General features: G+C 39.8%; 1 protein-coding gene across 3 annotated transcripts in view; it reads right to left on the bottom strand.

Annotated features, from left to right (window-relative positions):
• Nucleotides 1-23,947, bottom strand: part of SPOP (speckle type BTB/POZ protein) — a 75,205-nt gene extending 51,258 nt beyond the window's left edge. Inside the window, exons 1-3 of one of the 3 annotated variants that reach the window (XM_037033598.1) lie at nucleotides 23,773-23,947; nucleotides 4,326-4,426; nucleotides 3,310-3,420 (exon numbers count right to left, since the gene is read on the bottom strand). The gene's annotated coding sequence lies outside the window, so the exon portion shown is untranslated. The remainder of the gene's footprint in view (nucleotides 1-3,309; nucleotides 3,421-4,325; nucleotides 4,427-23,772) is intronic. The other 2 variants (XM_037033601.1, XM_037033599.1) reach the window with 2 other exon arrangements.
• Between the last annotated feature and the right edge of the window lie 2,016 nt (nucleotides 23,948-25,963).

The following is a 25,963-nucleotide window of genomic DNA, read 5'->3' as shown; positions in this document are numbered from 1 at the left end:
TCCCTGGTAGGGGGTGCATGAGAGGCAACCACACACCTCTCTCTAAAAAAAAATAATGTTTTTCTTCCTCTCTTTTTCCTCCCCTCCCCCTCTCTAAAAATAAGATAAAATTTTTACAAAAAAATTAAAAATAAAAAAACTGTATTAGAAAGGTTAACTTTTATTTGGTCTTCCAAAATCAATTCTTCACAACAAGAAAAAAAAATAATTTAAATAAACTTTTAGAATAAGAATACAAGTAAATATATTTGTAAGCTTTTGCCTTTTTAGAACCTGAATTCTAGGGCAAGCTTTGCAAATACTTTCAGAAATCTAAATTTTCTCATCTTTAAGTTGAGTGCAACTGTCCAAGAATCTCTAAGGTCCCTTTCAGAGCTGAAGTTCTATGCTCCTTTGGAAATACTGTTAAAATTCTATCTGCCTCTCTTCATACGCGTTTTGAAAATGAAAAGCAGTACACACACAGAATAATTCAAAAGTTATAGGCACCCAAATCCCTCTTCCAAAGCCTAAAGACAACCAGTTTTTTTTTCTTACTCAGAAACAAACAAAAAACCACAGAAAACCAAAAAGGGGCGTGTATCAGCAAGCACACACACACACACACACACTCGCTCATATGCTCTTGTAGGCACACATCCCCGTACTCTTTCTAACAGCTGCAAGAATTCTGTCCACTGATGTGTGGCTGTCAGGATTCTGCTGCTGCAAACAACGTAGCAAATAGGTGTATCTGAACATCAATGCAACCAAGCCCTATAAAATACTGTGTCAATAATACATACTTCCCACACAATTGCTTGATTCCCCATATTTCTGAGCATATATCCTCTTGATACTCATCCAGGATGGTCAGAGAGACGAAAACAAACCTTTAAGCAGAAGAGCCAGTGACATTTAGACCATCTCCCCCTAGAGAAAAGGCCAAAAATATCTTTTAGGAATTAAGTGGAAAGACTCCAGCCAAAAATATACCAGAAATGATATGTGGTACTTGTTTGTTTACAAAATTTAAGTGTTGTTTCCTTCATATGTTTGTAAAAGATACTGATAGAAAATAAATTTGGGGAGCACGGAGAGAAAACATAAGGACAGCAAGTGAGCAACTCATACTGCAGATTCTAGTAATTACAAGGAGACCCAGTCCTGTCCTAGATCAGGGTACAGATTTAATAACATGTTATGACTGAATTCCTCTATATACAATCTGGCTACTTTTATCCAGAGATGGTTATCCACAGTAAAAAGTCAATTTAGTTCCTTATCTTTACCACTAGCAAAGGATCCCTATTAATGCAGCTTTTACCCCGAAATTAATAGGAATAGTGCATTATTCCAGAAGTACTAATAGCTACAGCCAGAGGTGAACTCTGAAAATAGTTTGCTATTCACTTGACCCAGAAAACACCATAAAATCACGCAAATCACAAGGTTCAACTCTTCATGCTCACTTTAAGAACACTAGTTAAGCTGCCCAGGCCATCAAGGTACGCATGATCAAAAAACCACCAAGCATCCGAAGGATGTCACTTTACAGAAGCAACGTGTGCCATGTGCCATTCTGTCCTTACAACGATAGAGTTGGCAGGTGTGCCCAGGCCAAAGAGTGGGGCTGGATGTAGGATTGGTGGCCCATAAAGAATGCTGTATTTTTGCTGCACATGCTTAAAAATGCAGAACGTCATGCTGAACTTAAGGGTGCAGATGTAGATTCTCTGGTCATCCAGCACACCCGGGTGAACAAAGCTCCTAAAATGGGGCACAGAGCCGACAGTGCTCAGGGAGGATTAACACTCACTTGAGCTCTCAGACCTGCCACACTGCAATGACCCTTACTGGAGAAGAGCAGACTGTTCTTAGACCAGAAACAGAATTTGGGCAGAAGAAAAAGATATCCCAGAAGAAGCTGGAGATACAAAGACTTATGACCTGAAAGTATATTCAGCATAAAATTTTAAAGTGTTAATAAAGCACATAGGAAGCAACTCTTGCTGTATTTTAAAAGTGGTGTTTACTAAATAATTGAAATAATGCCTAGCATGCAGTAGATAATAAATAACTGTTAAGTTATTCACACTATCCACTTTGAAAATTATCTTCTTTGTTTAATAGAAAGTATTTGCAAAGGACCATATGAATATCAGGCAACTCTAGGAATAAGTGTACGTGTGAATGTATGTGTGTGTGTACATGTATGGGGGAGCACACAAGTTTCTACAATCAAAATAAATATAGACAAAAGTCCTCATTTTACTGCCCTATAATTTGCTATTATAGCTGACCTTTAAACTGCATGACCTTATAAGCAGAATATTTTTTAAAAAATACACAGTTAGCCCTCTGCATCCTCAGGTTTCCCATCCACAGATTCTGGGGGTACAGAGGGCCGAGCCTACACACTGCTCTACACCACTGTATATGAGGAACCTGAGCACCATAAGATTCTGGTTTCTGCCCACAGTGGGTCCTGGAACCAATCCCCCACAGATACTGAGGGACTGTAGTTAAGTTTTGGGGAAGTCAAAAGTTATACATGAATTTTCAACTGTGTGGGAATCAGTACCCTTAACCCCCCACATTGTTCAATGGTCAACTGTATAAGTATTTATTCTATCTTCAGTTGTAAAATGCTATCAAATTGGGGGTGGGGGCAGAAAACATTATACTTTGGTCTTACACTGAAATGTGCAAAAATTTTTTTAAATTTATAATCAGGGAAATGCAGTATATCTAATACAATATGTTTGTTTCCAGCAGAAGCTCCCTCTAATTTTTTAAGTAGGAAAATACAATTTAGGAACACTCAATGTGAGATTATTCCCAACACATTCTTTTCCTCTCCTCGCCCAAGTAAATCAACCATATCCAACATTAATTCTCTTAAGAAAACTTCCCCTGGTTTCTTCTATTATCAGAGGTTTTCTTTTTTTCTTCAAAAAAAAGCAATTTCAAGCATTAATAAGAAGCAATTAGAATCAAGGCAAGCCTTATATATACCTACACATAAACTAACCAAGTGCAGGACGTCCTAGACTGAGGGCCAGAAGGATCTCTTTTAAAATGAGGCTGTCTTCTCAACCCTAGTTCTGACTACATCACGAATGATCGGTGCCAATGCCAGACACTGGACTCAGAGCACATAGTTCCAGGCATCCAATAAGCATCAGCTGGGAAAGGGAGGGAGAGTTGAACTAAATGGGCCACAAAGTCAAATAAAAGGGCTACTTGGCAAATGTCATGTCTATGATATTATCAAAAAAAATCACGTGGGAGGTCCCCAAATTCTAATACTAATAAAGAATCCCTTACCCGTAAGTATATGATTTGGATAGGCCCTTTAAGATTAGCTGCAGCTGAAGAAAAAGTCTTCTGGGTGCTGGCAAATTCTACTGAAGGGAGTTCAATGTCCCATCTACCAGGCTGAATTCCACAGATTTGTAGATAAATATTTTAGGTTAGAAGTTTTCAAATAAAAATTATTAAGGAAAGAAAAACAAATACTCCAATCACATAATTAAAGAGCAGGCCTCAGACCAAAATGAAATAATTCTATCCTTCAATACAATCTACTCTTTCCAAGACACATAAGAATCTGTTTCTTGGACTTGAGATTGATATTAAGTGGCAATGGATGAAGAGAAAATAACTGACTACTTGAAATTAATCCAAAAGTCAAATCTAAAGGCATCCAATTTAACACTGAGCTTGTACTTAAGTAAAAAACAAAGTAAAGCAATTATTTGGTTGGGTTCCTGTTACATGGCAAGCTACTATGACATAAAAGAAAATAATGGTTCATGATTGGCTGTAGACAGTCTAGTAACCAAAGTGTGTACCTATTGGTTACTTCCCATACTTGCCACAAAAGTTTATCCAATCAAATCACGTAACGCAAATAATTTTAAAAAGTAAGTAATTTGTTTGTTTTTTTATTGTATGTGTTTTCAATAAGCATGTACTTTACACAATGCTCAGTGGTCAAGGCACAGTGCAGGAGAGGAACAGGGGTGTCTCAGTCTATTGCTGCAAAAATTACCAAAAACTAGTGTCTAATGTCCTCGAGACTTCCACATAATTTATAATTAACCCAATCGCTTCTATAAATATCGCATGTCTATAAACTTTGATTTTCATAACTGATGTTAATTTAGCTAATTTAAAATATCTTTACATTATAGTTGGCAATAAAGACAATACTGTTGTCTTCATTATTCTAGAATAAAATTATGATCTTTATTTTAATTCCTACCATAATTAAAGATGAAAACTTATTTAAAAAAGAAACTTTGAAAAATATTGTAGATACATATAGTGCAATCACTCACAATTTACTGGGGAAGAAAGACCGGAGTCAATATAGTGCTCACTATCCAATTTGCAGATTCTTCAGCTCCTTTGCTGCCTCCCTGTCTTCAAACAGTGATAACTGAGTAGGAAGAGAATAGATATATTTAAGTCCACCCATTCTCTTATTTGTGAGCTTGGTCAAAGAACTGGTGACAAAGTTTAGAGGAATTTGTTAAAATGAGGTTTTGGCATTATAAAAAGTTCTAATCAGATAGGTTAAAAGAATGTAAGAGAAAAGCATCCACAGAACTCTGGGATAAAAACTGAATGCATTTTAAAAACAATTTTATATACAATAAAATTTACCTTTTGTATAAAATTATACAGTCTCTGAATTTTGACAAAATGCACATGTAATCATCACCACAATCAAAATAAAAAAACAGTTTTCATGTGACTTTTAGGACAACAACCATTAATAAGAGTTCTCTAAAGGGCTTACTTCAAAAGATTTCTTTTTACCAAGTAAAAGCAGATAAAAGAAGGCCTAAAAATTTAAACAAGGATTTACTGAAAATAGAGGAATACCAGACCCTCTTTACTTTTACTCCTGCCTTCTAGCCAATTCAAATCACTACAAATCACCCCCACCTCTTCAGTTCCCACAGCATCAGTTACCACGTACAAGCGTATTTCTTCTGTACCACAAACTAACTTCCTGCTATGAGATGTTTCGTGACTACACAATGAAAATGAAAACCCATTTTCCTCCCACCCCACTGAACACTCTGTTTTCCAGTAATCCTGCCATTCATCCAAGTACTCAAACTAGAAACCTTGGAGCTATCCTTAATTTCCCAAGCCCCCTCACTACCCCCACACCTCCATTTCTCTGCCCCTGATTTAGTCAATCACCATGTCCTGTCAATTTTACCTCAGATATATTATCCCAAAACAGCCTATTATTTCTCTTGATCCTCACAAGCAACAACCAGCTTAATCAGTTCAGAACATTAGTACACTACAGTATTACCTTAATTAATGCAATACTTTCTTGTTTCATTCCTGCGGAATAAGCCGTTTTTTCACCGCAGAATCTTTACATACAATGTTTTCTCTACCCAGAAGACCTTTCCTTCACCTTTGCAAACATCTACTCTAATCTCTCCAAGTAAAATTAAATGCTTTCTCCTCATCTCTTTTATTTATTTATTTAGACAGAAGGGAAGGGAGGAAGATGAGAGCGAGAGAAACATCAATGTGTGGTTGCCTCCTGCATGGCCCCGACCAGGGACCTGTACCTCAACCCAGGCATGTGCCCTGACTGGGAATTGAGCTGGTGACTCTTTGGTTCGCAGGCCAGCACTCGATCCACTGAGCCACAGCAGCCAGGGCTCTCTGCATCACTCTGAATGTGTAAACCTCTTGCTGATGCATTTATTTGTGTTTTCCACTAGATTCAGAGTACCAAGAGGGCACTTAACTGTGTTATATATTCACCTTGGTAAGTCTGGTGCCTAGACAGTGCCCAGCAAATTGTAGATGCTTAATCAATGTTTTTAAAAACGAATAAATATCATAATCCAGATAAAATGACTTCCCTTTGTTAAGATTCCATGCTTACCAAGTGATCTTTTGCTTAGCCCAACAGAGCAGTTGTATGATTTCGGGGGAGTTATTTAAAAACCTCTGTGCCTCAGATTCCTCACCTGTAAAATACTGATAAAGAACACCTCTCCCATAAGGTTACTGTGCAGATCAAGTGAGTCATATACACATAAAATGCTTAGAGTAGTACCTGGCACACAGGAAGTGCTCAGTAAATATTAGCTACTGTTATTAGTTTTTTAGTAATACACAATGCTAGGAGAATGGACTGAGCAGACATGTTTTCTTGGTCATGGAAAAGACTACCCCCCAAAGTACAGGAGGTTTCCTCTGTCAGCCCCTCGCAGCCTGGTTAGCCACTCTTCCGTGACACCAATCAACCCTGGTGACGACGAAGAAATGGAGTTTACTTGGAAAACATGGATGGGTCCTGAATCTTGAAGGCCCCATCAAGTTATCAGCATCCTGATAGGACTTGTAAGAAAAGCTGGTTGCTCACCTCTGACACCTTACCTTGGTTCCCTCTAAAGGCAACGTTTTGGTCAAAGAAAGTACAATTTAGTGAAAAGACTGTGAGGCTAGGAGGGAGATACTTAAAGTATGTCACTAACTAGCTTTAAATATGATTGTGTACTTGAAAGAGTCTCTGAGTTAAAAAAAGTCGCCTCTCAATTATTCACACTCAGGAGCTGAAAAGTGATATAATTAATTCAAAACAGATCGTAAAAATGAAGTCTTAACCTTAACATTTTACTTTAGAATGTATTGTATATTTTCTCCTATTGATTTATATCTAAAATTGTATTTGGGCTGAACTAATAAAAAATGTATTTCCATAATGTGACCATACATTAAAAACATCATGGGCATGAGCTAAATGCAAAAGAAGGAAGCCAGCGTGAGATAAATTCCTACAGATAATTTATATGAGGATAATTTAAAACTGACTATTACTATGTAATAATTCCTCTCAACCTCACAGCATCCTCTTGAGGTTCAATCTTAGCCATAAAATTCTTTCAGATGAAAATCTCTAAATGTCACTTAGAAATAAATGATGAGAACAACTGAGTGTTTAAAGGTGAATCCATCTAAACCTCTGAAGCCATGAGAGGATCACCCAGCCGAGGAGCTTTGCAGTCCCAGGTGCGGACGCGCATCATTGTGCCTAAACAGCCAGAAGTGAGTACCAGACTAACTATAGGCCAATTTATTTCATAAAATCAAGGTATTCTAGAAAGGTCATGTAGCAATTTCAGTGCCAGAAAATACAGGGAGAAATAGGACAACTGTAATGGCATAATCAATAAAATATATTTTAAAAAAAAGAAAGTACTTTGGTGACCACCTTGTCTAAAACCTTTGGTTTTATAGAAGAAACCGAGATCCACAAAACTTGCAGCATGTCTGTCAAACTACATATTAAAATAAATATTTAAGTATTGGAAAGTTCATTAAAAAACTGAGATGTAACTGACACATACCACTGCATTAGTTTCAGGTGTCCAACATATGATTCAATATCTGTACATACATACTGTGAAGTGAGTGCCACAGTGAGTCTACTTAACATTCATCACCACACAGAGTTAGAAAAACATTTTTTCTTGTGATGAGAACTTTTAAGATCTACAAGAAGTTCATTATTTAAATAATTCAACCATGGCTGGCGTGGCTCAGTGGACTGAGTGCTGGCCTTTGAACCAAAGGGTCATGGGTTCAATTCCCAGTCAGGACACATGCCTGGGTTGCAAGCCAGGTGTCCGGTTGGGGGTGTGCGAGAGGCAACCACACACTGATGTTTCTCTCCCTCCTTCCATCCCTCTCCCTCTGTCTAGAAATAAATAAAATCTTTAAAAATTAATGAATTCACTTACATAAATAACCTACAGATCTTATAAAAAGAGACTTCAATATATTCACTTTTGCTTAAATTGGGCCACACCTATATATCTGCTTTATTTTATAGCTCCAAACCACTTCAGATGTCCTAAAAATAAAACTGGTCACATGGGGCATACCTTTAACCCCGGACAGGCCCCTCCAACACACCGCCACGTGAGCCCATTAGTCTAGATGCCACTACCTGTCGGCTCGTGTGTACAGTCACGTGTCCTCTCCCCCATGTGCCTTCCTCAGATCTGTTCATACTGTTCTGAAAGCCAGGAATGTTCTCCCACCTTCTATCTGAGTATCTCCTTCTGGATCCAGGTTGAGGCTTTCCGTAATCACCCAGTTCACTCTGAATTCCCACAGTACTTGTTATCACTTTCTTAGCAGTTAGCAAATGTTACTTAGACTCCCTTACCTCATAATTAACAGAAGATGCCTAGAAATGTAGTTGTTTTGTGTATATGTCTTCGTCTACCCGAAAATTCTCTTTTGATAGGTCTAGTGAGACCTAAGAATAGGTACTTAAAAACCAAAACAAAAGTAAAACAATAAAACTGATTTTTCCCTTTATTAAAATGTCCTTTAATGCTGTTTAAATTTCCTTTTAACTATAAGAATAGTTAAAGAGTAATTAAGAAAAAACTGAACATTGCATACCCTTTAACAGAGAAATTCCTGCTTAGTATATAATAATTTATATACAAATATTTTCATCATAGCATAACTTATAACCAAAAACTGGAGAAAAAAGAAATTCATTAGTAGGGAACTGGCCAAATTAAATATGATGCAGCTATACAACAAAATTCTATGTATTACTTTAAAAGATTATTTTTTAGTAACGTGAAAATGTTTAATTTTTTTCCATTTATACTACAGAAAAAGCAAATCTTTTTATTCTGAAAAGAAAATACAGTGTAGATTTTAAAATTACAAACAACTCTTTCTAAGAATTTAAGTGTGTAGTGCATTACATTTATTATTATCATCACCACTTAAGGAGTAACATACTACCTCATGGAGAGAAGTAGTCCCTAAAATGTATATAAGTCTACACACAGTCCTGGCTGGTGTGGCTCAGTGGATTCAGCGCCAGCCTGCTCAACAGTCATCGGTTCAGTTCCCAATTTAGGGCACATGCCTGGGTTGTAGGCCAGGCCAGGCCCCCAGTAGGGGGCGTTGAGAGGCAACCACACATTGATGTTTCTCTCCCTCTTGCTCCCTCTCTTCCCCTCTCTAAAAGTAAATAAATAGAATCATTAAAAAAAAAAATCTATACGCAATTAGCTTCCCTGCTGTTTTCATGTTGTTTCTTCAAGCAAGAAGTTTCTAAAATAACTGACCATTAATTTTCACTGAAGGAAGTTTCTCACCCATGCAGAGTAGGCTTCCATTAGTGGTGCCAGGCTGGCAACAAGTCAAAACACCAAGACAAGTTATATTCCAAAGGTCAACCATCGCCACCACCCCCATCACATCGTCAGACCACCAAGGTGGAGGGGAACTGCCACTGGTGGATTCAACAGCTCCGGTCAGCAGGTTTGAGCCCTGGGGCACACTATGACCCTGTGTATGGAGACACTGTGTCTCTGTGTTGCTGACAGGATTTCAACTCCAGTGGCTCCCAGGGCCATTCCACTGCCGGAGCTCATCCACATGCAAACCTTAGCAAGATCTCTTGGAATTTTCTCTACTTCGCAGATACTAACTTCTGAATTTTTCTCTCCGAACTCCTATTCCCTCTACCAAGAGGAAGGGAAGAGTCAAAATGGGAAAACAGCAAGTGCAGAAGCCCAGAAGGAGGATCCAGCTGAAGAATAGAAAGAAGGCCAGTGCAGCTTCAACTTGGTGAACACAGGAACAAACAGTACGGGAAATAGGAAAGGACTATATATATCTCAGAAGAGCTAATGGGTCATGGTAAAGATTTTGGATGTTGTGATCTTCATAAATTTTGCCATTCCCATGGTGAATCGATTACATATAAATGAAACCTAAATTTATGTTTCAAACCTCATCTGCTCTTCCAAAACCCAGTGCAAGAGATTCAACTGCCTATCTGCTAGGTAGCCTCTCCTAAACAGCAATACATGCAAAGTCAAACACTATCTTTTTTCCCAAACCAGCTCCTTCTGCTTGTTTTACATCTGCTGACAGACTAACCACTCTTCCAGACTTGGTATCTCAAAGCTATCTTTCATTCCTTCCTATTGTCCACTGCCACTAGATGTAGGCTCCACAGGTCCTCAAATCCCTAACTCTCTCGTTCTATACTAGTGCCGTCACTACCACCCTAATCCACATCACCATCCATTCTTGTTGAAATTACTGGAAGAGGCTAACCAGTGCATTTCCTCACCCAATTTACCCTATATAATATCATTTAGATTCTTTTAAGACTACCGATAAGCAGATAACATATAAATGTATTAACTCAAGTTCTGACTTCAAGCTCCACTCATCTTTCTGCCTACTTAACATACTTATACTTAGCTTCATTCACATCTCGAATTTAACATGTCTAAAATTGAACTCCTGATTTCCGATCTTCCCTCCAAATCCCACACCTACTCCTCCCATCCCTCTACCCCCCACTCCCATCTTAGTAAGTGGCGCCTCTACCCATCCAATTGCTCGAGCCAGAAACCTGGGAGTCATCCTTGACACTTTCTTCTCCCTCAACTCCCACATTCAATCTATAATTAAATGAATTCTTTCTTTAACACACTTCCTAAATCCATCTACTTCTCTCCATTGCCTCTGCCACCAAGTCCTACCTGCAAAGATCCTTATTTAAGTGCTATGAAGTGCAGCCCAGGCATCAGAATTTTTAAAAGCTCCCCAGGAAATTTTAACATGCAATTAGGGGGGAGAACCACTGCTCTACAGGTTCTCCCACTAACCTCTGTGGCCTCATTTCTACCACTTTCTCCTTTGCTCACTTGCCTCTGGCTACACTGGCCTCCTTGCTGGCTTCTTGAACTTGCCAGGCGCACGTACCTTCCTCATGGTGCTCGCCCTTGCTACTCCCTCCTCTGTCTAGAGAGTTCTGATTCACTCCACCTTCTATAGATACTTGTTCCAACATTACATTTTCAGTGAGATGGTCCCTGGCCCTCTATTGAAAACTGCAACCCCACCTCAACATTCCCTATCTCTTTCTCCAGCTTTATTTTTTTCCTTGGGACTTACCGCTTTTTAACATATCATATATTTTATCTATCTTGTTTATATACTTAATGAAGGCAGGAATTTTTGTCTGTTTTGGTTAACTATATCCCCAGCACCCAGAATAACATCTGCCATAACACAGATAATTAATATTTAACTCCACATCAAGGCCTTCCCAGATTGCAACTAAATTTCCCTATTATTCCCCTAACTTTAATTTGTTCCTTTCCTTCATAACATTTACAGTAATTTGTAATTTTATTTATTGAAGCTCCTTTCCTAGACTAAAAATTCTATGAGAATAAGGACATTTTGTTTGGTTCACCATTATACAGGGTAGGGCAAAAGTAGGTTTACAGTTGTTAGTACATGAAACACAAAGTATATTCTTGTATTATTATTTATTGCGTTATTTTCCATACGAACAATTATAAACCTACTTTTGTAGCATAGGCTTGAGTATGCGAAAGTTTATTCTTGTATCATTATTTATTAATTACTGTATTATTTTTCATACAAACAACTGTAAACTTACTCTTGTCCCACTCTGTATACATCATTCCTCATGCTTAAGTGTCACAGAGTAACTATTTAAAAAAAGTCAATGAACCCTGGCTGGTATAGCTCAGTGAATTGAGCACGGGCCTGCGAACCAAACGATCACGGTTCGATTCCCAGTCAGGGCACATGCCTGGGTTGCAGGCCAGGTCCCCAGTTGGGGGTGTGTGAGGGGCAACCATACACTGATGTTTCTTTCCCTCTCTTTCTCCTTCCCTTCCCTTCTTTCTTAAAAGTAAATAAATACTGGCTGGTGTAGCTCAGTGGATTGAGTGCGGGTTACCAACCAGTGGGTTGCTGGTTTGATTCCCCATTAGGGCACATGCCTGGGTTGCAGGCTGGGTCCCCACTGGGGGCCACATGAGAGGCAACCACACATTGATGTTTCTCTCCCTCTCTTTCTCCTTCCCTTCCTCTCTCTCTAAAACTAAATAAAATCTTTAAATGTTCTGGGCCAATTTACTTTCCTGTCTTATCTCCCATTATTCCATGCGTCTTTTGCTTCAGCAATGCTACACTGTTCATTATTTCTGGTACACACCCAATACTACTAACACACATTGCATTTCCCCACCTGCAGGCTGTTGTTCATGACCTTCCTTTGAAATCCCTCCCCACTTCTGCCTATTAAAAGTCCAGCTTTCAAACTACCTACACCCTTCCAAACCCAGCTCAAAAGCAACCTTCACAAAGCCCTGACTCCCACCCCAGCTTCCCCAATCGAATGGCCTCTTCCTCTTCTGAAGACCAAAGTGAGCTATATTGGTTTAATGCCATACTCTTTTCCCAACATACCCTTCCCCTACCTTTTACAAAACCTTTTGTTTATGGTCAATAGATAGATATTTGGTGAAATAAAGTCAGTTAACACCATTACTCCTTTCTCCGTCACAAAATATTTAAATTAGGAAGGGGGGAGGTACAAAGCTGGAATGGTATTCCCTTCTATGCCTTTTCTGAAAAAGCAAGATCTTCTTAAATGCAATTTTTGGAGCTCAGACTTTTTAATGTATTCAATTCTTGGAAAAATGTTGAACTTCAATGTGCTACTATGATGACATAAATTTCAGAAGCTATATTAAAATGAGTTACCCTAAGATTATCACATACTTAAAAGAATAGCTGGCAGAAAATCTGCATACCTTAAACTCCCTGTTGTCTGAAAACAGTAATTACTAGAAAAACATAGTTGTTCAACAAGAAACCGGAAACATTTTATGACCTTTTGAAATACCCCATTCATTTGTTTAAGATTTTATTTATTTATCTTTAGAGGGGAAGGGAAGGAGAGAGAGAGAGAAATATCAATGTACGGTTGCCTCTGGTGCGTCCCCTGCCGGGGACCCATTCGTTTTTATATCCTGTTAAGTGACATTAAGGAACATCCTAGCAACCCAGTAAAATTCTACCACAAAACACAGTTATACCTAGTTATACCGAGGTTACAGACCTCGGTTTCCCCACCCACGCCCTCTCATAAGGCTGCTGTTCCCAAAGTGTATCCCTGGAGGTCCCTTTCAAGGAGGCCACGAAGTCGAAACTATTTTCATAACACTAAGAAATTGTTTGCTTTTTTCATTATGTTGACATTTCCACCGGTGGTATAAAATCAATAATGGGTAAAACTGCTGATGCTGATGCCTTAGCAGAAATCAAGGCAATGGCAGCCAACTGTACCAGAGTCATATGTCTCTTACCACCATATACTGGCGATTTTTAAAAAGTCAATTTCACTTAAAAATGTTTTTGATGAAGCAGTAAAAATTATAAATTTTATAAACCTAAACTCTTGAGTCTCTAAGAGTTTATAAAACTAAGACTCTTGAGTCTTTCAAATATTCTGTGTGATGGGCATGGCTGGTGTGGCTCAGTTGGTTGGAGCACCGCCCCATTAACCAATAGGTCACAGTCTGATTTCTGGTCAGGGCACATGCCTAGGCTGAGGGTTCAGTCCCTGGTCAGGGTGAATAGGAGAGGCAACCAACGGATGGATGTTTCTCTTTCACACTGACGTTTCTCTCCCTCTCTCTACCTCTCCCTCTCCCTCCCTTCCTCTCTCTCTAAAATCAATGAGCATGTCCTCGAGTGAGGATAAATAAGTAAATAAATATTCTGTGTGAAATGAGAAATATGCAAAAAGCACTTCCGCAGGGTACTCAAGTACAACGGTTTTCTCTAGGAAAAGCACATGTGACTCTGACTTGCAAGTTGAACTGCTTTTCCACAGAACACTACTTTTACTTGGAACAAAGCACAAACTGGTTATTCAGACACGACTATTTAGCAGACATTTTCTTGAAGATGAAATGAGTCTGTCACTTCAAAAAAAAAACGACTGACAGTATATGTTGCCAATGATAAAACCTAAACCTTTAATCAAAAATTAGAAATTTGGAAATCTTGTGGCTGCTTGACAGATTCCAAAAAGTTTTCTGATGAGATGGGTGGTGATATTAACTAACATGCGGGTTTTTTTTTTTTTCCAGTCGTCACTGGAGGATACAGTCATTGATGGGGGGGTAAGGGAGAGGTGGGGGGAAAGGAAAGGGGGCAGAGGGAGAGAGGGAAACACTGATCCGTTGCCTCCAGTACACACCCCCACCAACTGGGGATCAAACCTAAAACCTAGGAACGCGCCACGACAAGGAATTGAACCCGAAACCTTTTGGTGTATGGGACAACACTGCAACTGAGTCGCCCGGCCAGGGCAGCTACCGTGGGTTTTGATACGGCACTACAAAATGTGTCATTTGGAAGATCTGCTTAACTTGATGAACCAGTATCTCCCAAGCAACCAATTCATGATTCTATAAACTCATACAGGCAAAGAATCCATTCAAAGTGTAAGACACAGCAATGGATTAATCTAACGGTAACATCAATATGATTTCAGACTCTACACTGCAACATATAAGAAACTACCATTTGTCAAGTTTTGGTGTAGTACCATAGAAGAATATGCACAATTGTCTGAAAATACTCCTCCTTTTTCCAACTACATCATTTGAGGCCTTATTTTCTTCAAATACTTCAACCAAAACAATCCATCATTCAGACTGACTATAAAATAAATGAGAATCTAGTTGTCTTCTATTATTTACAAGATTTGCAAAAATGTAAAAAAAAATGGCACTCTTCTCACTAGTTTTTAATAGATTTTACTTATTTTTAGAGAGAGGAGAAGGGAGGGAGAAAAAGAGAAAGAAAAACATCAATGTATACATCGACTAGTTGCCTCTCGCACGCCCCCAACTGGGGACCTGGCCTACAACCCAGGCGTGTGCCCTATCTGGGAATCAGACTGGCAACCTTTTGGTTTGCAGGCTGGCACTCAATCCACTGAGCCACACCAGCCAAGGCTCACTAATTCTTTTAAAAATTATTTACATAAAAATACAGAGGTGGGGAAAAAGTAGATTTACAGTTGTACTACAAATAAACAATACAATAATTAAAAGAACTATTAATAATAATAAAAGAATAAACTGTTTCACATACTCACAACTGTAAACCTATTTTTACCTACCCCTATATATTATTTATGTTACCATGAGAAAAATAACATGTTACTTTTTTAAGTAATCAATATTTCTAAAATATATTTTCCATTTTGATTTCTGATCTGGTTCATATCAATAGCTATAAGCCATGTAAACAAAAGCTTTCTGGGGCCTCAATAATTTTTTAAGAGTATAAATAGTCCTGAGACCAGAAAGTCTGAGACCCACTGGTCTAAGAGAATCTCCCTCTTATTCCAGCCACTCCCAACATTGCTGTTTGTACCAAATCTCCCTTCTGCCCATCCTCAACCACAGGTGAACCTGGGGCAGATATCTGGCTGAAGGGAAATCAAGCCTTAGGCTGACCAATCAGGGGTATGAACTACGTCCCATGGATACTGATGCTGTTTATGGTGGAACACTAGTGTCCGTCAACTCTTACTGCCGAAGTCCTTGGACCTGTTTTTGTTCCAGGCCTTTCTGAGGCCTGATTGTTTAGCTTTTCCTTGGATTGTATGACTGCTATTTCCTTTTGATAAATCTTTTATATGAGCTATATTAAATAAGTTTCTTTTCCTCCATTTGAAAGATCAGATCCCTATATAAAAATAAAAATCCCTCCCAAAAAACTAAAAGTTAAATGGAAATTTTAGCCTCATGCAAAACAAGAGACAAACTTAATGATCAGCTGTTAGATAAGGGAGGCTTATTTTTTCCTTTTTCTGGAAAAAACCATTCTATATATCATGTCAATATATTTTAGACTGCAAAAGGCTTCATTAAAATATACCAATCTGCCAGGGTTTTGCAGGGAGGTTGATAAACAAAAAAAGAACAAGGTTAGTGAGACTTCTCCTACCAGATACAAACAATTATTACAAAGCTGTGATAATTAAGTATGCACACAGACTAATAGTACAGGGCAGAAAACACAGACACAAATACTCATATATTTGGAAACATAAAGTAGTAGGGGGTTTAATAAATGATGCTGAGGTAGCTGGTTATTCTCATGGAAAAAAAATTAGATTCTGTTTCACACCAAATATCAAAATAAATTCTAGGTAGATTAGAGAGTTAAATGTGAAAAGCAAAACTTTAAAGCTTTTAGAAAAAACTATAGGAGGTAACTATTACCTCAGTATAGGGGAGAAGACCTTCATTCAGAAACAAAAAAAAAATACACACTACAAAGGAAAAACATAATAAACCTAATTCTATTAAAATTTAAAACTTAGTTTCAATAAAAGAGAATAAAGTTAAAAAACAAAACACACTCATTAGGATGACTACTATTAAAAAAACAAAACATAAAATAACAAGTGCTATGGAGGACGTAGAGAAATTGGAATCCTGTGCACTGTTGGTAGGAATGTAAAATAGTGAAGCCACTATGTTAAACAGTATGGCAGTTCCTCAAAAAAAAAATAGAATTACCCTATGATTCAGCAACTCCACTTCTGGGTATATATCCAAAAGAACTGAAGGCAGGGTCTCAAACAGGTATGTTTACCATGTTCATAGCAGCATTATTCACAATAGCCAAAAGATGGAAGCAATCCAAGTGTCCATCAGTAGATGAATAAACACATACAATGGAACATAATTCAGCTTTAAAAAGGAAGGAAACACTGCCCTGGCTGGTGTGGCTCAAGGGATTGAATGACAGCCTTCGAACCAAAGGGTTGGTTGCCAATTCAATTCCCAGTCAGTGCACATGCCATGTCCCCAGTAGGGGGCGGGCAAGAGGCAACCACACACTGAAGTTTCTCTCCCTCTCTCCCTCCCTTCCCCTCTCTAAAAATAATAAAATCTTAAAGAAAGTAAAAAGCAAATAAAAAGGAAGAAAATTCTGACACCTGCCACAACATGGATGAATCTCATGGACATTATGCTAAGTGAAGTAAGTCAGACACAAAAGAAGAAATATTGCATGATTCCACTCATATGACATCTAAAGTATCCAAAAATCACAGAAGCAGGACGTTGTACCTGTTCCTAAATGCCAGAAAAGAATTACATAAATCTCGAATTAAGGAGATGAATGACTACATATACATTTTTTCTTACAAATAAATAAGAAGAATTAGAGGCTCTCAGGAAACCACTGCAAGCCTCCTTTGTCGTAGCTGATGTCACAGCAAGATTTATGCCAACAGCTTCTCTAAAAGAAACAGTCAAGAAAAAAGGCCTTTGTGGTCAAATCAGGGTTCCATCATCACTCTGAGGTCTGCACCCAGCTCTCCCCAAGCAGCACCACAGCCTTGCCATACAGAGCTGGTAGGCACCTCCTACTCCACGACATGACCACAGCTGGGGGAACGAAGGCCCACGGTTTCCCAAAGAGGCTATCCTTCAGAATACTTAAGAACCTTTTTTCCTAGGGCGGGAGTTTGCCAAAAACAAAAGAAAAAGAAACTAATGGGTCTAGTAACAAACGTGTCAGCACAGCCTTTCGGAGTGATTCGCCACGCCTGAAAACAAACACGAGAAACAGGTGTGCTTCCCTGAATACACAACCAGGATTTCACATGGGGCCAGCACTGCTTTATGGAACCAGGCTGAGAATAATGTTATAATGTGTGGAAGCAAGTATGACAAGACGGTGAAAAGAAAAACAAATTTCAGATAAATATCAGAATACTGTTACTGTCAGGCTTTGAGTAATCTGAAATCAGTTCACTCAAATAGGTTTACTCAAAATGCTACTACATCATAGGAGTCGAATACACACATTTTTTGCTATGACAGAAAATTCGGCCAGCCCCTAAAACCAGCTGTAGAATGCAGTTCCACTGTATCTTCCGTTTGTAGCAACCGTCACTAGTGTGATGGACTCTCAGAAAACACTGGATGCACCAGCACAGCTCTGGAGTCTACAGTGCACAGTAGAAACCCGCAGGATTCAGCGCTGTTCCAGATCAAGTTGAGACAGCTAGATATTGAAGTTCATGGCCCATCTGAAAATTTTCCCTAATTAAGAACAATTTGTCTCACTGCTTTTTTATTCTGAAAATCTAGTGGTAATGTAAAAATATGCTATTGCAGCACAATCTTACATAACACTCCAACTGTCTGGAGAAATGCATGTAATTTGAGAGAGAGAAAAGACAAATAAATACTTGTGCATATAGGCACACACACAAGGATGTTTTCATATAACAATCAAAACCCCACAGCTCCCGGAAAGCTTATAAACACAATTTCAGTCTCTAAAGTTCATTCTATGTGCCCCTCGTCTCAGAAAAAAAGCAACACGGCTCACAAGGGAAGAAACTCCCCCACGTCTTCTACAGCTAGCCTTTTGTTCAGGGGGCGGGGAGTGTAAGGAGCAACACTCTCTTCAGAGACACTACCTGTCTTTCACAAAGAGTCCTGAAGAAAGGGAACCTGGGATGTCTCAGGTCCAGCATCCAGTAATGCCAGTGGCACAGAAATGAGTTGAACACTAGGTGCATTGTGTTAAAATAAAGGCACCTTTATTTTTTAGAATTTGGTTTCAGAAACTCCATAGGGAGATGAACAACATAATTTATTAAAAGGGAAAAAATGTGACACACACACGCACACGCATGCACACAGAGAGGCAAGGGTTCTGCACCAGGGACAGGAAAATACAAAGTGAGCCAGCAACTTCTTGTACTAGAAGTCAAGGAAGCAAGGAAGTGCTCATACATCAAGCTTAAAGGGCTTCCACAGGCCAAACATGGGACATCTTGATCATCAAAAAAAAGTAAATTTTGGTAAAGCATAGAATAAATTAAAATCCATTAAGTTTATAATCACGCTAAAGCAAAAAGAAAACAAAACAATTTGCCACCATTAGAGGTGATCATTATACCATCTCCTTACTCAGAAAATTGTTAAAGGGAAAATTAAGAATTCACCTGAATTTTTTGATAGAAATTATAATTTATTCCTTACTGATGACGGCAACTTTTACAGAACACTGGCGATTTAGAAAATTACCATTTTACAACAACCAAAGAAATAACTGGCAAGGATCGTCCTCATCAGATGAAAGGTTGCTGGAGAAGCCTAACAGCGGTGCCAAAGTGTCACCACTCTGCAGATTACTTGCTAATTACAAAGAAAAAAAGTCTTTTCAATAGAGATGCATGGTATTTATCATCTTAAAAATGATCATATTCAGTATCATTAATAGTGAAACATTACAACACTACATCTCTCTTACTGTAATGCAATACGAGGTACAGAGCAAAATCTATGAAGTATTCGTACCAGAAATGTTAAACCTGATTCTATCAGGTCTTCAGACTTCAATGCCAGTTTATAGGAAATACAGGAATAATAAAGGAACAAATTAAATAAAACTGAGAAAACAATCAGAAAATTCTAGAAGTGACATATTCTACAAGACAAATGGCCTGGGCTCTTCAAAAGAAAATCAGTATTACGTGGCTTCTATATAAATTGTTCTAGACTTAAAAAGAGACTAAAGAGACATGTTCAGAGAAAAAAATACCAACAGCTAAAAGTTGTCTTCAAAACAAATGGGAAAATCTGAACATGAAATGGGTATTAGACGGTATTAGAAAATTACTGTTAATTGCCTTAACTATGGCAATGCATTGTAAGAATAATTAAATAAAACAATGTTTTTAAGAAGATGCATCTAGCATATTCAAAGTATTAATGTATTATGTATGACATCTGCAATAGAAAATGTATACATATAAACACACGTGCACAGATATAGAGCAAGTATAATAAAATGTGAACAACTGTTGAATCTAGGAGATAATGGCATAAAGGTGATAACTGTACTATTCTTTCAGTTTTTCTGTGCATTTAAAAATTTTTTAAAGATTTTATTTATTTTTAGGGAGAGGGAAAGGGAGGGAGAAAGAGGGGGAGAGAATCATCAATGTGTGGTTGCCTCTCATGCGCCCCTTACTGGGCACCTGGCCCACAACCCAGGCATATGCCCAACTGGGAATCGAACCAGCAACCCTTCAGTTTGCAGGCTGGCACTCAATACACTGAGCCACACCAGCCAGGGCAAATTTTTTTATTTGAATAGTTGTAAAAAAAAAAGTGGTGCTCAAAATACAATTCTTCCAGGAAGGTATCCCAAATGAACTCTTCTAAAACTCTTAATCCTTTGTTTACAAAGTCCTCTCAGCATAGAACATTCTGTTTTCTGTTCTCTTATTATTTCATATATTCAGTAGATTTGGCTGTCCAACCGGATTGTAAGCTTCTTCAGGAACAGACATCTTTTAATGTTTTTCTGTTTCCTCACAGCTCACAGTGAAGTATTTTGCAGTCAGCAGACTTTTTTTTTTTTAGAGATTTTATTTATTTATCTTTAGAGGGAAAGGGAAGGAGAGAGGGAGAGAAACATCAACCTATGATTGCCTCTCATGTGTCCCTTGATGAGAACTGGCCCACAACCCAAGCATATGCCCCACCTGGGAATCGAACCGCAACCCTCTGGTTTCCAGGCCTGCGCTCAATCCACTGAGCCACACCAGCCAGGCCGCAGTCAGCAGACTTTTAAATAGTGGTAGTACCAATATACTCTGAGTTAGCTTTTCAATTCCTCAATAGACTGTCAGTCCATGTGTATAAAGCATTAATGAGTCACAGCTATCAAAAGATCCTAAAACCTCATTTATGGACTTATAGCAGTTCACATAGAAAAACTGGCATCTATAGTTAAAGAAATGAGAATATAGGTTTTACACATCTTCCCAGCACTGTTACAGGCTGGCGTGTTATCCAGGCATGGGCTCGACTCCCATGACATTATTCTTCAGTTGAATAGTATCTTCCACCACCACCACCATGTGCAAAATAGCAACGCTATTTATCCACAACTCCTGGTGTAATGAAGCTTAACAAGCTATATAATGAACCCTAAAATTTAAAATATAAGACCATACATAGATAAAAAATGTTTGACAATACAGCTCACACTCTTCGGACAGGAATATAAATTCATACAACCTTGATGGAAAGCAATTTAACAATATTCTCTGATTCTGCCCTTCTACTATGAACTTACCCAACAGACACCCATGTACATGAAAAGTATATACAAAAAATTAATTGCAGCTCTGTAAACAACCTAAATTTCCAGTAATAAGAGCTAGATGAGTGATACTACACCTACGCAATGGAACATCTGCCAGCTTTTAAAAAGAGGCACTCTATATACTTTATTAACTGATGGCCAAGATATATAAAATGAGAAAAGCAAAGTGCAGAATAATGAGTATAGTTTCTTACCATTTGTGCAAAACAATTAAAAGCAAAAATGCTGCCCTGGCTGGTGTGGCTCAGTAGACTAAGTGCCAGCCTGTGAACCAAAGGAATACAGGTTGGATTCCCAGTCAGGGCACATGCCTGGGTTTCTGGCCAAGTCCCCAGTAGAGGGCGCATGAGAGGCAACAAGCGTTGATGTTTCCCTGTCTCCCTCAGTTCCCCTCTCTAAAAGTAAATAAATAAAATCTTTATAAAAAATGACAAAGAATATATGGTTGTATGTGCTTGTAAAAGCATCAACCATCTCTGGGAGGGTAAACACAACAATTTCCTTTGGGGAGGGTAACAAGATGGATGAAGGGACAGTAGAAAAAAGATTTTTTAATTTTTCTGTGTGCCTTTTGAATTTTGTTTCATGTGTATGTAAATGTGTTTCTCATTTTAAAGAGTTTTTTTAAACATGGTTCTGCACCAGTAAGAATTATTTAATGATACTCATCTTAATCCTGAAAGCATACCATGCCTTGGTATCATAACAATTTTAAATGAGGCTTCAGTAAATTGAACCAGATGAAATGTTTGCAGCTAAAAACAAAGCATCCTAGAAGACAGACGCCTACCAAGAAGAGAAATGGACATTTATTACCTCAATAGTTTTACTTCAGGATTTTACCAGAATGTCTGGACACAGACAACATTAACCCCTCGCCAGAGCTCTAAAAGGAGAGGTCACTAAAGTACCAAATGGGCCTCCCTAAGTGTCACAATAACTTAACACTCCTTGTGCTCAAACAAGGGAAAAAAGGTGACTCTCCAGCTCTTTCCCAGGGCAAGGACGACACCCACCCCCCCCAATTCCTATGTTTCCTCTGTGTCATCTCTTGGCTCCACTGTAACCATGGCAACATAAAACAGCACAAAAGACAGCTGAACCATGCAAAGGCCAGAGTTAAATGAGAAAGTGAAAAAGAATATACCCGTATACTTTAAGGCCCAAGAACATTAGGTCCTAGAACTAAAAATGGCAGCCAAAAAAAGCCTTGAGAGAAGAATACCAAAGAAAGAACACAAAGGAAAGAGAACAGAAAATAAGGCTTATTAATATATCCCATTCCCAGTTATCCAGATAGGAGACAGAATTGGCAAAGATATATGAAAAACACAGAAATGCATCCTTGTCCTGCCACCCCCCGCCCCCCTGGCGCCCAACAATTTAGCTATTCATTTCAGTGCTTTTCAGCAAATCCTGTTATCATTTTCTCACCCTATTCTGATGACAGAGGTAATAAACGGCAAAGTACGCAAAAGAGTGGCAACACAGGAGCGAATTAAAGGTCCACGCGTAGTCTGCCACCAGGACGTTGATCACTGGAATATTACTGTAAAGTTCCTAGTTTTAAATTGCTGTTTGTTACTTGCAGTCTCATTACTTAGAGTTAAAACCTCCACTGGATAAGTTACTGTCCACAAGTAGTTTCAGATTGCTTTTGTCTTCATGTGACATTCACAGAACATCAATAGTGTACAGCTAAAACGAAAGCACTAAGGAAGACCTTCTTTTATTAAGAAAGAGGTAAATAGGTCACATAAATATGAGGCCTGGAGAGGAGAGAACCTGGATAAGTTGATTTACAGCTATTATTCTAAACCTTATATTGTACGCTCTTTTTCTATGCCTTATCTAGTTCTTTGAATATAATTAAGAATTTTGCTAAAAGGAAATCCCCTTTACTGTCTTTTTTGACCCTTAGTCCTCTGAAATCCTTCCAAAATCCCCTGCCAGAGTAATTGAATGGGCTTGGGCACCTACTCCAAACCTTACGGGATGTTTGCATTAAAGACACAGTATAACGATGGGAGTAAAGAAAAGTAATGCTAGAACTGTAAGCTGTAGTGGCAGTTTCAAAAGAAGGGTCAGCGTGGGGCACGTTGGCTCTAGAGAGCGTTCGTAGCCTGGGAGTCTCTAAGGCAACACTAGATGCAAACAGTGCTCTGTCAATAATGCCCTCGAACAATCTAAATTCTCCCTTCAGGATAGGAGTAACAGGCTCTCTGGCAGCAAGTCTAGCCCACTGCCGGGGAAGAAGGCGGTCGCGTGGTCAAGGGGCTCTTTATCCCGCAGGTCCCTGCAACACAGCGATGCGCATGCGCCCCGAGGGCAGCGAACAAGCACCCCGAGCTCGTTCACACTCGCGCATGCGCAGTCACCCATCTCGCCGCAGGCGACAGCTCACTATTTGGCAAGGGGGATGGGGCTGGGAAAATGATGTGGGGGGGCGCTGAAGGCAGGGGGCGCGTTTGTGTCTCCTGAATGCTTGGGATTGAGAGAAGGAACGGTTGATTAAGCTCTGGCATTCACAAGTCACGTAACCCGGGATGTGGGAAAAGGGGCAGAGAAGAGTATATGTGTGCCTGGAGGAGGGGGCGGGTGGAGTGTGGGGGGGGGGTCAATCACCTCTGAAGCGAGGCGCCCCCCACTCCGACAAGACAACCCTCTCCCTCGACTCTCCTCCCCCCCACTCACCTGAGAACGGCGGCAACAGCTGCTGATCCCCGTCCCCCTGCGCTCGCCTCATACTGTCCGCAACATCCGGGACCTGCGGGACCGCCGGTACACAAATACACACACACTGTGAACGCGCACACTCACTCACACACACACATACACATACACACACACACACACCGACACACACCGGCCGGAACGTGATAGCGTCAGCACGTCGACGTAGAGAGCGCGCACCCGCCTGGCCCCACCCCGCGCGGCCTCCGCCCCTTCTACTCCCCGCCCCTCCCTGGGTTCTCCTGCCCCTCCTCCTATTTCCTCAGGACTCCGCCTACTTTCCCCCAGCGCGCATGCGCCTCAAGGATCACACTGGGGATTTGAAGGGAAGGAGGGGCCTTAGAAGAAAGAGGCGGGAATTCGAAGGGGGTCGCGTGTGGTGGCCCCCCCAGCAAGCTGCTCCGAGGTGCGAGGACCGAATAGAGGCACACCGAGGGGAGAGGGGTGGGCGGTGTAACAATAAAGGCATTTAATAACAGCATCTTATATTTGCAGGCAACTTATGAATTACCAACAACTTTTACATGCATTACCTCTTTTTTTTTTCTGTCAGTAAAATGTATTTTGGACTTCATGAAAATGCTAGAGATTCTTTTAAGTAGCTTAAAATTTAGCATTTAGAAACAAAAATAAGAAGGATCATTTTGGGGGTGAGGAAGGTGGGCATGTGAGTAACAACTGAAAGGGAGCTGATTCAGTCAGTGATAATTTGTTGTCTTGGACACCTGGGTCTCCAGATGGCCTCATGTCTTAGCTCTCAGGGGCCATCAGCGATTCCTGAGTTTAGGAAAAGAAAAAATTCTCAGAGTATCTTGGCCCTGAGAGGGAAAATAAGTCATTTCCCCCATACAGTAATAACATCAGTGATGGGATATTTATTATTGCTACGATTCTTTTCTTTAGCTTAAACTTTAAAACTTATTCTTACTGAATCAAACTAAATCATCCTGAGCAGGCATTGTCTCTTACACCACGCTGAGATACTATCATTATGTAGACACACACACACACACACACATGGATGCAGAAGGAGGCACTGGACCCAAAAGAGCAACCAAATGAACCTGCAGGTCATGGGATGACAAAGTGTGCGTCCTGCCTTGGGAAAAGCTTCTGGAAGCCCTACTGCTGTGGGACCGTCTCCTGGAGATGCTGCTCACTGTCTCCTGCCACAAGTATGCTGGTGGCCGGTGGCTGGAGCATCTATTCAACAGGGAAGGCTGGGATCACCTAAATAAAGGTATAGGGGTTGGGAAAGAAACCCCTGAGAATACCAGGCTGCCTTCCATTTTAAAGTACACAGGCAGACTCTACAATCCCAAAGCTTAAAATGTCTTGGGAATCATGGGCAAAACACCCCAAGCTCCTAGAGCGTGCCCAAACTGAGTTTCAGTAAAAATGATCAGGAAATAGGGATTCTAAATCTGTGCCTGCCCCACTTGAAACAAAAAGAGCTTTTGTCACCTATCACGTTCATGCTTGAAACTTTCCAATTAGATTTCACTCAACATGATTATCAATGAACATTCATTCCTTTAGCTGAAGCCAGCAAGATTTTTAGTCCTTGTGAAAATTCAAAGCGCCTCACTGATAACCCAGTAAGCAGTTACTAGTAATTGACTCCTGGTGTCATGAGGCTGTTTGTTCTTACTTTAGCTCTCACGGGACAACAGAAAAGAAAAAAAACTGGAGTACTCACTCCTTAAAGGGAGGAGCATGGAAAGGTGGGGGAGGGATGGAAAGCAAGGAAACAGGAGGCAGGGACAATATGCTTTAGCTACCTCCCAACTTGGTACCTCAACTCTAATCATTACAGTTGAGCCAGATTTGCGGGCTAGTGAGCCTGTCAGCAGCTTCTGCAGGCTGGCCTTGAGTCCTTAGAGATCTGGAAGGACCTAGGAGTCCTTTCCCCCATCTGTATCCTGATGCAATGAGGCTCCCATTCTACGTGAAGGGGACCACACCACCCGCCTGAGATGTGATCCCACCAGCCCCTGTACAAAGGACTTTGCTTTGGTGTGGATCTGATTAAATGACTGCCGACGTCCTTGGGAGCACTGTGTGGAAGAATTTTAAACAGCTTCTCCTTTTTAATATGCACTTCCTCTTCGGCTTTAATTATTTTGTTCCTACATTTTCCCTTTCAATTTAC

The sequence above is a fragment of the Sturnira hondurensis genome, unplaced genomic scaffold (genome assembly GCF_014824575.4).
Source record: "Sturnira hondurensis isolate 20B ecotype Veracruz unplaced genomic scaffold, ASM1482457v3 Scaffold0021632, whole genome shotgun sequence".
Taxonomy (NCBI): domain Eukaryota; kingdom Metazoa; phylum Chordata; class Mammalia; order Chiroptera; family Phyllostomidae; genus Sturnira; species Sturnira hondurensis.
This window is presented reverse-complemented; position numbering and strand designations above follow the sequence as displayed.